Genomic DNA, 13,096 nt, shown 5'->3' on the forward strand with positions numbered 1-13,096 from the left:
AGTGCTCACTTTCCAGAATGCTAGGTTAATATCTGTCCAGTAGTATTCCTAAATATCTAGCGTTGCTACAAACAATACCAACTTCAGTAGCAGCGAGTAAGCAAAGCTTTCCTTGAACGTGAATAGTCAAAGCTACACATAATTACTGTAGTATTGCATACTTGTCAGTAGAGTGAGTAATTTCTGTTTGCTCACTTTGTCCCTTTGCAATTGTTGTACACTGGACAACTAACTGAAGAGGCATCTATACTACTTATGCTCACTAAAGATGCCAGAGCTTTAAATTAAAGGCCAACTTGGGCTTCTTTTTAAATACGGAGCTTTAACATTCAAATGTCAGATCTGAACCTTGTATTAACCAACTTATAAAACCTGCCACATGGCAAAAGTGACAATGCTTCTTCCCTTATTTCTGCACTGCGTCCTGTCCCACCATAACTTTTCAAATGAAAAGTGTTTTTATAATATGTTACTTTTCAGTATTGCATAGAATAATCAGCAAACAAATCTACTTAAATCAGAGGAACATAAAATTCACAAATAGTGTGAGACACGGTCTTAGGAATGCACGTGAGACTGCGTCAGCATTGTATTATCCAGCATGAATAACTAACCTGCACATTTCTTGTGGAATGCTGAATGTTAATCAACCTGCCCCTTCTCTGAGCTGAAGGTAAGGCAGACATTCTTAGGTGGACAATTAACACAAGTAAAATGAGTTGACCCTAGCATCGATTTCTCTTCATCAAGTAAGATTCTAAGACTGGATCACATGCAGACATCTACACTAAACAGACATTAATTTTATCCTCAGTAAATAAACATGCAGCATTTTTTTCTCTAGGATCCACGTTCATACTTCTATTCATTGAAATTCATGTGTAGCCTTATTAAAGCTTGGCTAGACAGCTATTATAGTCCTTAATTATATTAATTTCAGGATGTGCTTTTTAGAAGTGTTTTAGAAAAGTAGAGCAAATTTCTTTATTTTGAGGTTTCTGGGAGCTTTGTCATTTGGAATTCTTCACAGGTGATGCAAGAAATGAAATGCTGTAAAATCCAGCAGAGCTGTAAAACATTACAGGGTTATAAGTTCCGATCAGTTCCCACTCTTGCAAACATGCGGCAGGAAGGAGTACTGAGAAGGAATTACAGAGAGGTTAATTAAAGAATTAACAGTATAAAATACTGTCTGATCAGAGGTATCACATTCAAACAGTTACCTAAAACTGTTGCTTTTTCAGTAAGTTTAGACCTTGCTGTGACAACATGGCAGTAGACAGAAGCTTGCACTCAGCTGTAAATGTGAAAGCATAAACTTTTTGACAGTGTCAAGTTCCTGCGGTTCCCTGACGATATTTTTTCAGACAAGGACAACAGGAAATAAACTTAAAAACAACAAAAGAATAACATGAAGGGTACTACCTATGACTAACTTATGGAAGCACGATACAGCTCTTAGCAAATTGAGATTTATCACAAAAGTTGACTCTACAGAAAAGAAAGAAAAAAGTGATAATTATACATTATTTATTTGAAATACATAGCTCATAATTACATACTGTAACTTTTTTTTAAAAAAGATAAATTACAAAAACTAGCAGTGCATTTAAATGGTTAAGAAGTTTCTGAACTGCTCTCTTTCCTAAGAAAAGATGTTCTCAGGTTGCAGCTACCCTGAAGAGCGAGCTTTCCAGCATTTGAGTACTTTTAAAGAAAGCATTTCTAACCCAGCAGCACATTAGTATGTCCTTGAGGACAGAGCAAGACAAATATATATCACGTATCACTGCGCTCTTAGAATTAAATGGCAAGGGAGAATAACAATGGTAATGTAACTCCTAGGGAGAGGGATTCTTCAGAAAAGGAAAGCTGCACTGTTTTAGAGATACCTCTGCTCTCATATAAGACTTTTATACAATAGTAGCATGCTGCGCTGCTGGTACCTTAGAGAGGGATATATCCTTCAAAACTTTTCTTCAAGACAGCTTATGGGACCTCTTCTCACAAAGAGGGTCAGAGCCACAGACAAATGATTAGATGTATGAAAAGATTTCTTGATGAGGAGAGACAGTCACGATGAGGACCATACAGCTTAGAGAATTACTGAGTAAGAGGGTATTCAGCACATGCGTATTAAAGAAAGACACAGAGAAAACTCTGTATTCAGTCTGTATTATAACTGACTTTTAATGGAACCAAAGTGTAACAGCACATAATTAACTGGCTTTAATAAGCTTGGAAAAGGAATTTAAAACATTGTAAAGACATGCTTCCCACTCATTTTGGAACAGATATTTTGCAATACTTCTCACAGAACATCTTCCACTCTTTAATAAAATTATAATTGAAAGCACTATAAAAATGGTGTGATTGCATGGATCAGCTACAGATACTTTACCATTATGATTTGGTGATCGATGACAGATTATAAAAACATTCCATGTTTTATTAGAGAAGGAAATTACATTCACACTTCATGGCATGTCAAACAGTGGCTGAGAAGAGACAAGGAAGAACCTTTCCACTCCTTTTCCCCTGCCTTCCCTGGACAACTTGTTCTGACAGCCTGTTCCGGAGTTCCATCCATCATCCTCCAAATCATCCCCCAACAGCCACGATTGGACACAGCATACCAAACTACACGACACATTATGACACACTCCTCTGTGACCATGCTAACGCACTTGCAAAACTGCATGCATTTGCAGAACACATTAATAAAGTTTTCTTTAGAGACTTCCTCTTCAAATTCAAGATTACACACACTGTTTACAGTGTAGATGGTCACCAGAATGGAATTTAACTATCTTAGCCATTTGAAAAATATTGCCATATCTTGGATATTTAACAAGGTTTCCACAGATTTTATATGGGTCAAAGGGAGGGAAGGTGCTTCTAAGATACTTTTAAGATAACACTTCCATTCCACTTAGAATGAAAACTGCCTTTTTGACACCTAAAGCGTCCGAGTTCTTAATCTGCTTTTCTTCAGGTATAGAATCCACTAAGTGATGAACAACTTCTCAAACAGGGTTATGTGCTCTTTATACTTTATGCACGTGGCTCCAGATTCTCTCAGCTACTTTGAATGTTTCTGACGTGCGAATCATGGTGGTCCCTTGACTGGAAGAACTTGAGTACAGTGCTGAGAGGTAAAGGCAAAGCACGTTGAACTCTCATGACTCATCTGTGGATTTGGGGACATTATTCTGGCACCTGAGGGAGTTGTTAGAGAATTTGGTGAATTTTTTTCAGGATGCTTTGAGCACCTAGAACAAAAGCCCTGCAATTTCAGGTAAGTTCCATTCTTCTGAGATTCATTAAAAAAAATTAAAATCCAGAACTTCCTATCTTGCCTGCTCTAACAGCAACATTTTCTCTAAGGTCATCACCAGATGAAACGAAAGTTTTGTTTACCTTTCAGTCTACTCAGACAAGACAGATTTTGTTTTGGGAAGATGTTTGGTTTGTGATGTAAAGTGCTCATTGAAAGATGTTTATGTTTTCTCTGTATGTAAGGTTTTCCGGAGTCTTTGGTGGTGTCATAAGATGTATTTCATAGCATGCTCATACAAAAGTAGGCTGTTTAAATTACTATGCAAGACCCTGTAACTGCAATAAAAGCTGCGAAAAAGCAATGCTAGGCACAGCGTAGCAAGGCTCCTGTTCCAATAGTGCTTACTCCACATTAAACACTTACTCTGTGTGTGAATTCACAAAAGGGGTTCTTCCCAAAAATTACAACTAAACTCCATTATTTTCTCTCTTTAGGGTGATAGCAATAAATACACGTTTAGAGAGCATATATTCTTTGACTAAAAGTCTAACTTCTCAGTCACAAAGGAAGCACAGAACATTCCTTAACTTTGTATTTTCATCACTGAATCACAGACAGTTAAAAAAGATAATTCCTAAACGAACTGAAAAAAGTGAATTTCCTAAAAAACAGCACAAGAATGATATTTTTTCAAAATGAACTCCACAGCAAAAGGAACAAAATGCTCCTCTTGAAAACCCAAGCATCAAGTTGTTTCTCAGAAGTTCACATTAACTTCCCCATACATTCTGCTTCTTATGAGACTGATATTTAATAAACCTTATTAATTTGTTTTTGTCCATTTTCACTGGTGACCTAGAAAGGCCAAGCTCATTTGTTTTGTGTAGGCACAAAGGGAGACCACACCACTTACCAGAACAGAAATAACTTTTCCTTATTACAGTGCAGCATGCTGTTGTTGTATTGGTTGCCATTACTAGATGAGAAATAAAGTAATTTCTTATATTATTCCTGCCCCAAACCACTGTATTGTAGTTCTACAATACCTGAAGCATGAATATACAATATTAGTTTCAAGTATCTAAATTGTTCAGTTGGTCAAAGAGCTTTGTGACTCCTGAGGATGTGTGGCAATGGTAAGGGAGAACCAGCAGGATAACCAAAAATATGTAATTAAGACAATGTTTCGTAGAGTGTGTGACAGAAATCACACAAAAATCGTTCCATGGAAATGTTAAAATTTTGAAATATAACTAAGACATTTAGATGCAGTTTTAGTTTAAATGTGAACTTGCATGATGTATGTGATTATATATATATATATATGTATACTTTCAAACCCCAGAAAATCTGTAGATAATGTACAGAAATGATAACTATCACTGGATAAAACCCACTACAGATTAATGAAAAAATCTGAACAAATCCTGAACTGCCCAAGAAAGGGTACACAGCTCTGACAGTTCCCTTAGTACAGATGGTGGGAGTAAAACATATCCACATGATAATCACATCCTTACCAAAATTGAAAACGTATGTGAAAGTCATGGTGGTCTTGCAAAAATATAAACTCATAAACGATTTCTTGATTTGGTGTCATCATTCATTTCTTTCATTTGAGAAATCAGTTTTAGTAGGACATACAAAGATTGATGGCTTTTTCATAAAAGGATATTTTATGAAATAGTGAAATGTAGCATATTTCTACCTGATAAATGCAGAGACCTGTAAACTTTGAACCCACATTGGCCTTTGTTGCTCATGACCCTGTTTAAGTGATTTATTTTCTTTTAACAACTGCAGTCTGCAGGAGGTAGAATATACTGTGTAGATCTTTAATTCTGTTGAAAATTGAACAGTTTAAACAGAATGGCTGACATTAGAAGACCTATTACTGAAAAGTCATATTATCTTCATTTCAGATCCCTTTTAGGAACAATATTTATGGTTGGAGCAAACATGTGATTTATAAAAACAGCCTGTTAGGTTGCTGCAGAGCAAGGAGGAGTTGGCATCCTTGGCACCACATCAAGGTGTCTAGTTGACTGCACCAAAGCTAGAGACTCTGGAAATGTGTAAAGGTATAAAATCAGGAAACTTGCCTTTTGTCTACAAGAACATCCTGAGGGAACTGAGCACTCGCCACCCTCACGAAACATTTGGATTTCAAAGATTTAGCAAATTCCAAGGAAATAATAGTCTGCTAGAATTTTTCTGCTGGGTTCTCATTACAGTGTCAGCTTGATCTTTGACTTAAGTGAATTCAGCTTCTTTTTTGCCCACCCTTCACTGCTTTTTATTTTTATATTGTTAATCTGCAACAAAGTCAAATAGCATCATGAGCATTCTTCCTACTTCTTGGTATGAAAGTCACCATGGAAGTTAAGCAGATCAGTCCTCTTCCACATGCACGGAGAAACCATCTCAAATCCAAAACACTTTCCATACAGAAAGTCCAACTTTGTTTCACAACAGCAAGGATTCATGTCAGGTAGTTGCCCCAGTAGCACGCCACGCTACTGCTTTAATAATCTTTCATTAGATGACTGGCCCACAAAGTCTTATCAGGCTTTAATATGTATGTTTGCATTATCACATAGTGTCCAAGGCTCCATCTTATAAAATTCAATCAGCGAAATGAATAATGCTTTTTTTATTCTGTTTTGAAGTTGCTCGTTCACGAAACAAGCTTCTTAGGTTAAGCAAATTCTGTGTTTGTGAAACATCTCATGAATATATGGTGCTGTAATAAAAATAATGAATGTTTAAAGCTCCCCTACTTTTCTTTACTCTTCATTATTAGAAATAAATCTTATGAAGCAGATAAAAGTATTACAATTAATCCCTCCTGAATGGAGACAGTATGTACTATTCTTTTCAATACAAGAGAAACTGGCTTTGACTAGAGTGGCAACAACTGGCAACCTGATTTTATAGTTTTGATTTATTGAATATTAGGAAATAGACTTTTTTAATAACAACTCCATTTAAGTATTCATTAAAATGGAATTAGTACAAGCAGGGCCAGATTCTGATATCCATATTCTTGTCAGACAGCATTTTATTACAGAAAAGTCTCACTGACATCAGCGGGATTACTTGTAAAAGACCATTCGGCAGGAGTGAGAACACAGAGCTAGATCCTAACAGGGAACAGAGGACTATAGAGGTTTTAGGTACTCCTTCCTGACCCCGAAAGCACCCCACGCACCCTTCAGCAATGGCTGGAGCAGTATGTAATTCTGTGCTCAAGGTACCTCATCTCCACTGGTGTGCATCAACTCCTGGATCCAACCAACACAAATACGGGACTCACCTTGTCCCTGCCCCAGGTATATGGGACGTAAAGTATATATATATCTCTTCATCCTCACAAAGGAAATAATTCCCAAAGATTGATTATTTTGCTTTAGATCTTATGCTAAAGATATTTATCTTCACAGTTCTTTCAGTTTGAGCAAGTTTGACTTGAAGAATGCATAGCACATGTTGCCATAAAAAAGCACTACAAAGATGGATTTTGATTTATACGAAAAATCACTCGGAAAAAAAGTAGGGGGCTACAGTAATGGATCTTATTAAAGGATCAAGGCTGCATACTCTATTTGTCTGAATTACACTGCAGAAGAGAAGTCCATCTTGCATTTCTGTTTTGTACACTCCTCATTCCTGATTTAAATATATATATAAAAAAAATTCCAGTAAACTCTTGTGATGGTATTGGGTAAAGAGAACTGGCTTAGTTATAAATGCTGTTGATGGTTAGAAAAAACATATTGATTTTTCCACACATAACCCAGAATGTCTCTCAAACTCTGAGTTCTAGCACCTGTACTATCTCTCTTTATTCACTAATCTCTATAAAATGAGCAGGGGAGGAGACTAAGAAATTTGACCTTTATACATAAAGCAATGATGTATGCACAAATGATCAATATCCTAATTTATCTTTCATTCAAAATTATTTAGCAACTGATTTCAGAAAATAATCTTTAGTATATAAGCTGTACTTTTATATTTTCATTACATACACAGGTCATATGCAGAACGTACTTCTTGATTGGGTGAACATAGTTAGAATCCAATCCTGACAGCAAATACTTCACAGTCTATTCAGCGTACATAACAGCCCTTCTTCCTCTAAAAGGCTGCTGTTTCTGCAGAATTCCTTAGCAGAAAACTCATTTGCCAACAGAAAAACGAATATTGTCAAAGCCTAATTGTTTAATGCTTCTTCAAAATCTCAAAAAAATGGTCTATTTTTGTTTGTATAACTAGCAAACAGACTACTTTCTATTGTTTAACTTTGGTTTAAAAACTAGCCAACACTAAAGGTTTCTATTGTATAGCTCTCAAAGGTCAGACTTGAAAGCCTAAACTTCAGGTTCTACTGAGATAAAGGCACTGTGCTTTGCAAAGTTATGCTATTATCCCCGGTTATAATCTTCGCTGACTTCAGAAATAATTGCTTTCCTTAAACAAAAAGGAAGTCTGATTCTAATTTGCTATCTAGATCTACATTCTTATATTCTTTTTATAGATTTTTGAACAAGTTATCACTGGAATCTTCCTTCACTCAAACATAAGTGAAAGTTTTATCTTACTTGAGATATCACAAAAATAATTTATGACTAAGGAAACAAAACCTTTTGTCTCACAATATATTTCTTTGCGACAGCTGTGGTATTTCACTGAAAGCACAAAAGCTGTGATGGTCTGGACTGCAATCAACCATTTTTAATAGGAAATTTTTACAGACTTTTAATAAGATCTCCTAACATAATTTATGGGGAGAGGTTTTGAAGTGAAGAGGCATTGTTTGGCAAAGTGTTCTTCCTCTAATCTCAGGAAATTTAAATAATCGAGTGCTCATTTCCTCTAAACTCAGGATTTCTCCTAAAAAAAAAAAACGGTTAAGAAAAACACCTGCTACACTAGCAGCAAAATAAGGGTATCTAATGTCTAAAAAAATATATTTCTAAAGGCTTTTCAAAGGTAAAATGCTCCATGTAAGAACCCAATATTATTAATAATAATGCAATACTGAATTTTGCTTCTTAAATTCAGAATATTTAACAAATATTTTGAATTGTGATAGCATGCTGGTAAGCATAAATGCAGGTATTTTTTTTTTAACTGATACAGTTGGAGGAATTAAAATAAGTGGGCAAATGTGGAAAATTTACAAACAGTTTGTAAGCAAACCAGATAAGCACACAATAAGCATACTATACTTACTGAAGCTTTCCAGAGTTCCTCTGACTACAGAACTTGGCTGGAAGAGTAAGGACAACAGGCTTCCCCCGAGATCTCCGATATGTCTTGCAAGAAAAGACTCAAAGGGTACTTTAGCACTTTCCCTTCTGTCCCCGACAGAAATAGGAAAAAAACCCAGAAACATAAATAGGAAGAACATTTCTATTCATCAATAAAGAAAATAAAAGCTCCTGAAGATGAAACAGATTTAGTTTGGCTTAATGGTGATTTGATAAGAAATTCTGCATTATTTTTCCCCCTTCCTGAGTAACTCATTGTCCGTAATTATGACTTAAAGTAATAGCTGACCTAACCGTGTCCCCCCAGCCTAGGCTGGTTAGAACATCTCTCCAAAAAGAGAAAAAAAGAAAGGAAAAACCTTTAAAGGAAGGACCCACGAACAGCTCAGCTACAGTAACATTACCCGGGATTCGTCCAGGTCACTGTGTGCCAAAGACCTCAAGAGGGCACTCAGCACAAAACGTACTGCTTTACAGGAATGAAAGGGTCTACAGTTGTGTCACTGACCAGTTTTCACAGAAGGCAGTTATCCTTACCCAGCTTTCCAGAGAGCCAACTCAGCTTTCATCTCACCACTACAAATATAGAACTGTAAAAAAAAAAAAATAGGAAAAGAAATTCTGAAGAGGGAAAAATATGCCATCATAGAGTTTGTACTTCTTTTCTGCATTGAAGAAGATCCGTTTCATCAATGCTTTTAACAAAAGAGGATCAGTTTCTCGAGTCAACCCTAAACCCTTTATTTTCAAAAGCTGTCTGTTGATTTCAAAGAGCTATTGCTTCCATAAAGACTGTTTTTTAAGATGCGTCACCTGAATTACTTTGTTTTCTTCAATCACAACGTTTAAAGCATGAAGGACAGAATATCACTTCTTTAGACTCGATTTCTCTCTTTCTGGTTCGCCTACAGAGACAAAACAAAACAGTTTACAGTGGGTGCCACTCAAAATTAATCTCCACTCTTCAGCAGCCAAGACTTACTTGGATGTTTCTTTCTCTGTGTGTATACATACATACACACACAGATTAGCCAGTTCTGAAATTGCAGTGACCTCCTTTGGGTTCCTGCTCTGGCCTGTCCCTGAGGCGCTGCTCCCAGTCCACCCTCAGACCTGCTGGCCCAGGGCACTGGCTGGCCCAGGCTCCGATCCTGGCAGCCTCCAAAGGGATCATTGGCTCCCTCAGGAGAGTTTTTAACCGCATCCATGCCACGTTTCCAAACTGGCTTCACAAACTGCAGACAGGACTATAAACAGTTGCCTCGTTTCCACAGAGATGTCATTATTCCAATTAAACTGAAACCCATTCTTCTGCTACGTCCTCTCTACGTTGGTAGTTTCACAAAACACATACTGCCCCCTTTATATTCAAAGTGGACTTCCTGATGCACAAGTTCAAATCCCAGCTAACATCTATCATCTTAATTCTTCTGGGACAAATAAAGTATCATGCAACATACCATATGTGGATATTTCAGCAGAGCTCTTTAGAGTCATGTCCTGTCTACCCAGTCTGATCAATGGTTATTTTATTTTTGTATATTTAGAATAATACATGACAAACCTCCATCTGGGTGCACTACCTAAACAAAAATTAGACATCAAGGTTGTGAGTCAATTGCCTGCGTGACTTGGGCCATTTATATACCCCGGGGTATCAGCCATCTGCAGAGGAATCTCCGACACAGCACATGATCTGTACGAAACTCGTGGCAGCTTGTAGCCATGCACAATATCCCAGACAATATCCCAGAAAGCAAACTGGTGCTAAGCACATAGTTCAGCACCTGAGATGTCTTGTAAAGATCTGTGCAAATCAAATATATGATGTACTCCTGCTCCTCCAGTGTGCTGGATGCCAAGTTACCTTTATCCTCACAGGACTGTATTAAGCAGTACTAGATGAAAGTCATCTGCATTTTAAAAATGCTTAAAAAATCAGATCCCATTTCAGATTAGGCACACAAAGGACAGGCATATCTCTATACCTATCTATAGCTTCCAGAACGCTGACCTACAAAATACTTGCAAGGCTATCAATCAGGCAGTATTAAAATACTCCTTATAAAACCACTTTTAGTAAAGATACCTCATCAGTTAAAGTAGGGATGTTATTTCAAAAATACTGCCCAAACTAGAATAAATTAATTAGCCACGATTTGGATGATAGAAAAATTAAGAGTTGAGCCACTATTCAAAAGTAATATAAGCATGTAGATGATGAAAACTAATTTGAGTCATGAACGTTATTAAAGGCAGTGTGGACCTTTGTCAGGTTCATTGTGCTCAGTGCTGTGGAAACTCAGAAGCAGGTGCGACCCCTGCTCTGGTTATTAGACTCAATGTCTAGTCATTATTTGGTCAGGTTTGTAGGTGAAAAATAAAAATAAAAGAAGGTTTGTGTACAGCAGCCTTAATAAGCTAGGTATTTTAGGTAAGTTTTTAACAGACACTTTTATGTCTGCAAACTATGGTGGGTATAATGATAATAAAGTGATGCAGCTAATAATTAATTCAACCCTTATTGACAAAAGGTTAAAATTGCTAGTGCTTTCAATATCTTCTACATATTTTATATAAAACTTATATTAGAAACATTTCCCAAAACGTCTGGTGATCCAAACCAAAACAAGGTTATGGACAGACCCACGTTATGTGTATTAGTTGTGATACAAACATGTAAACTCAGATTATAGAGCCAAGACATGCAAAAGCTGTCCTGCAAACTCACAATATTCCCCCAAATCTCAGATTATGGCTTTGATTCCTGCAAATTGCCCAGTAATTCCACAGCAGAATTAAGTTTTTTCAGCCTCTGCAGAAGGGGAGGAACTCCTACTCCCCAGCCACTGAAGCTGAATTCATCACAATTTGTTTTACTGAGGAATGAAAATTTTTCATAGGGAATTTCCAGGAAAACAAAAATAGCATCTGCTATTTTTTAAGCGCAGCAGCTGCCTGGAGTGGCTTCCTTTAGTCTGTACACCCTTGAGTTCATTATCAATGGCTACTTTTTCCTAGTTACCTTCAAATATATTGGCAAACCTCTTTGATAACTCCAAGGCTGGCATTAATACTCAATGAGTACCCAAAGTTTGCGTAAATGATTTCTAAATACAAACGAAGTATCATTGTCAAGGCCCCTTTTTACTTGTGTTTCCGTATTTATTGCTAAAATCTCATTTGTAAAATTGGGGCTAAATGAGTGTTTTACCAACAGCTGAGTAATGGCTCTTTTTGCTAAACAGTGTCAAGACTAGGAACTCATTGGTATTATCAATAAATCAATATAGTTTTTCATACTGCAAATTATTTATTTAAACTCTTGAAGGCATAAGACACTACCTTCAGTCCCAGTGAACGGTATCTGTTATTTTACATCAGGGACCAGACTTTACAGAACACTGTACCACCAAGATGATTCACACGCTCTAACGTAAACAACACAAAACACAGTGTGGTAGTACCAGCCTCAACTTTCTCATTGGCAGTGTAATCACCTCGGCTCTCTTTTGCTGGCATTTCAAAACTCCATTACCGGTTGTCAGACTGCATTTCTCCAAAGAAATATTTATCCTGAACTACTCAACAGCTTTTAGAGTAATAAAAAAGGTCTTAATTACTTCCTAAACAGTAGTTATGTAGCAGTAAGAGGCCATCCACGAAGCCTTCTCTCAAAACCCTCCAGCTCTTACTAAGTCTTTAGAACATATTTAACCTATATAGTTGCGAATGTGTCTAAGTGTTTTCTAAATTTCTATATTCAGTGAACACCTAGCATAAGCCACAGGGAAATAAAAGTTTGCATGTGGTTTTCTTTTTTCCTCTATTTCTTATTCTTGGCTTTCATTTCAGCCTTTGAAATATCAGGAAAGACATACTATGCTCCTGTTGGTCTACCACAGCTGGTGACTGGAAAATTTTTTACTCTCTAGCTGAAAAAATGTGCAATACACTGGTAAAATGAAGTCATTGTTACTTTTAACAGGAGCATGAGCTAAAGTGGGATTAAGACAACCTAAGCAACAGGTTGCTATTGCTGGTTACAAACTTCTGTCCTGTCTCTGGTCAGGTTTCACCCCCAACATACCTAAACTAAGTCTATTATTTGACCTCTTCCAGGACAAAAGACTAGGTAAAAACCTACAGTTTTAAGGGGAGTAGAAAATACTCCTATAATACCTAAAAAAAATATACCTAAAAGGTGGAGAGGAAAAAAAAATCCCGTTCTTTCCACACGGTAGTAGTCCTCCTGGGGATACCTGACTGAAAGCGGCGGCTACTCCCACCTCCCCGGCACGGGCGAGCGCTGGGGCGGCGGCCTGCCGGCACCCTGCGGCCCAGGCCCCAGCCATCGCCCGCCAGCTCCACCGTCAGGTGGAGCCCAGCTCGCCCAGCCACAGCAACGGCCGGCGGGGAAGCCGCGGCGACGGCGGGTCAGGCTGTTGGACCGTTCTGAGGGGCGACAGCCGAAGCCCCCCGCCCCTCACCTCAGCGACGCAGGGCGGGGCACGCGCGAACTCGCGCCCCGCCCCTCCGC

At 37.7% G+C, this 13,096-nt stretch overlaps 1 long non-coding RNA gene across 2 annotated transcripts; it reads right to left on the reverse strand.

Moving 5' to 3' along the window:
• Positions 1–2,165: 2,165 nt before the first annotated feature.
• LOC134514753 (uncharacterized) lies at positions 2,166–13,090 on the reverse strand. Of its 2 annotated transcripts, XR_010070796.1 has the most exons (6): positions 12,819–13,090; positions 9,370–9,461; positions 9,094–9,146; positions 8,519–8,643; positions 4,194–4,256; positions 2,166–3,219 (listed from the first exon to the last, which is right to left on the reverse strand). It is a non-coding gene; the product is annotated as an uncharacterized LOC134514753 (long non-coding RNA). The 2 variants fall into 2 exon arrangements; XR_010070795.1 differs by lacking the exon at positions 4,194–4,256 and having other exon boundaries at positions 12,819–13,065.
• Between the last annotated feature and the right edge of the window lie 6 nt (positions 13,091–13,096).

Source organism: Chroicocephalus ridibundus, chromosome 4, assembly GCF_963924245.1.
Source record: "Chroicocephalus ridibundus chromosome 4, bChrRid1.1, whole genome shotgun sequence".
Classification (NCBI taxonomy): Eukaryota; Metazoa; Chordata; class Aves; order Charadriiformes; family Laridae; genus Chroicocephalus; species Chroicocephalus ridibundus.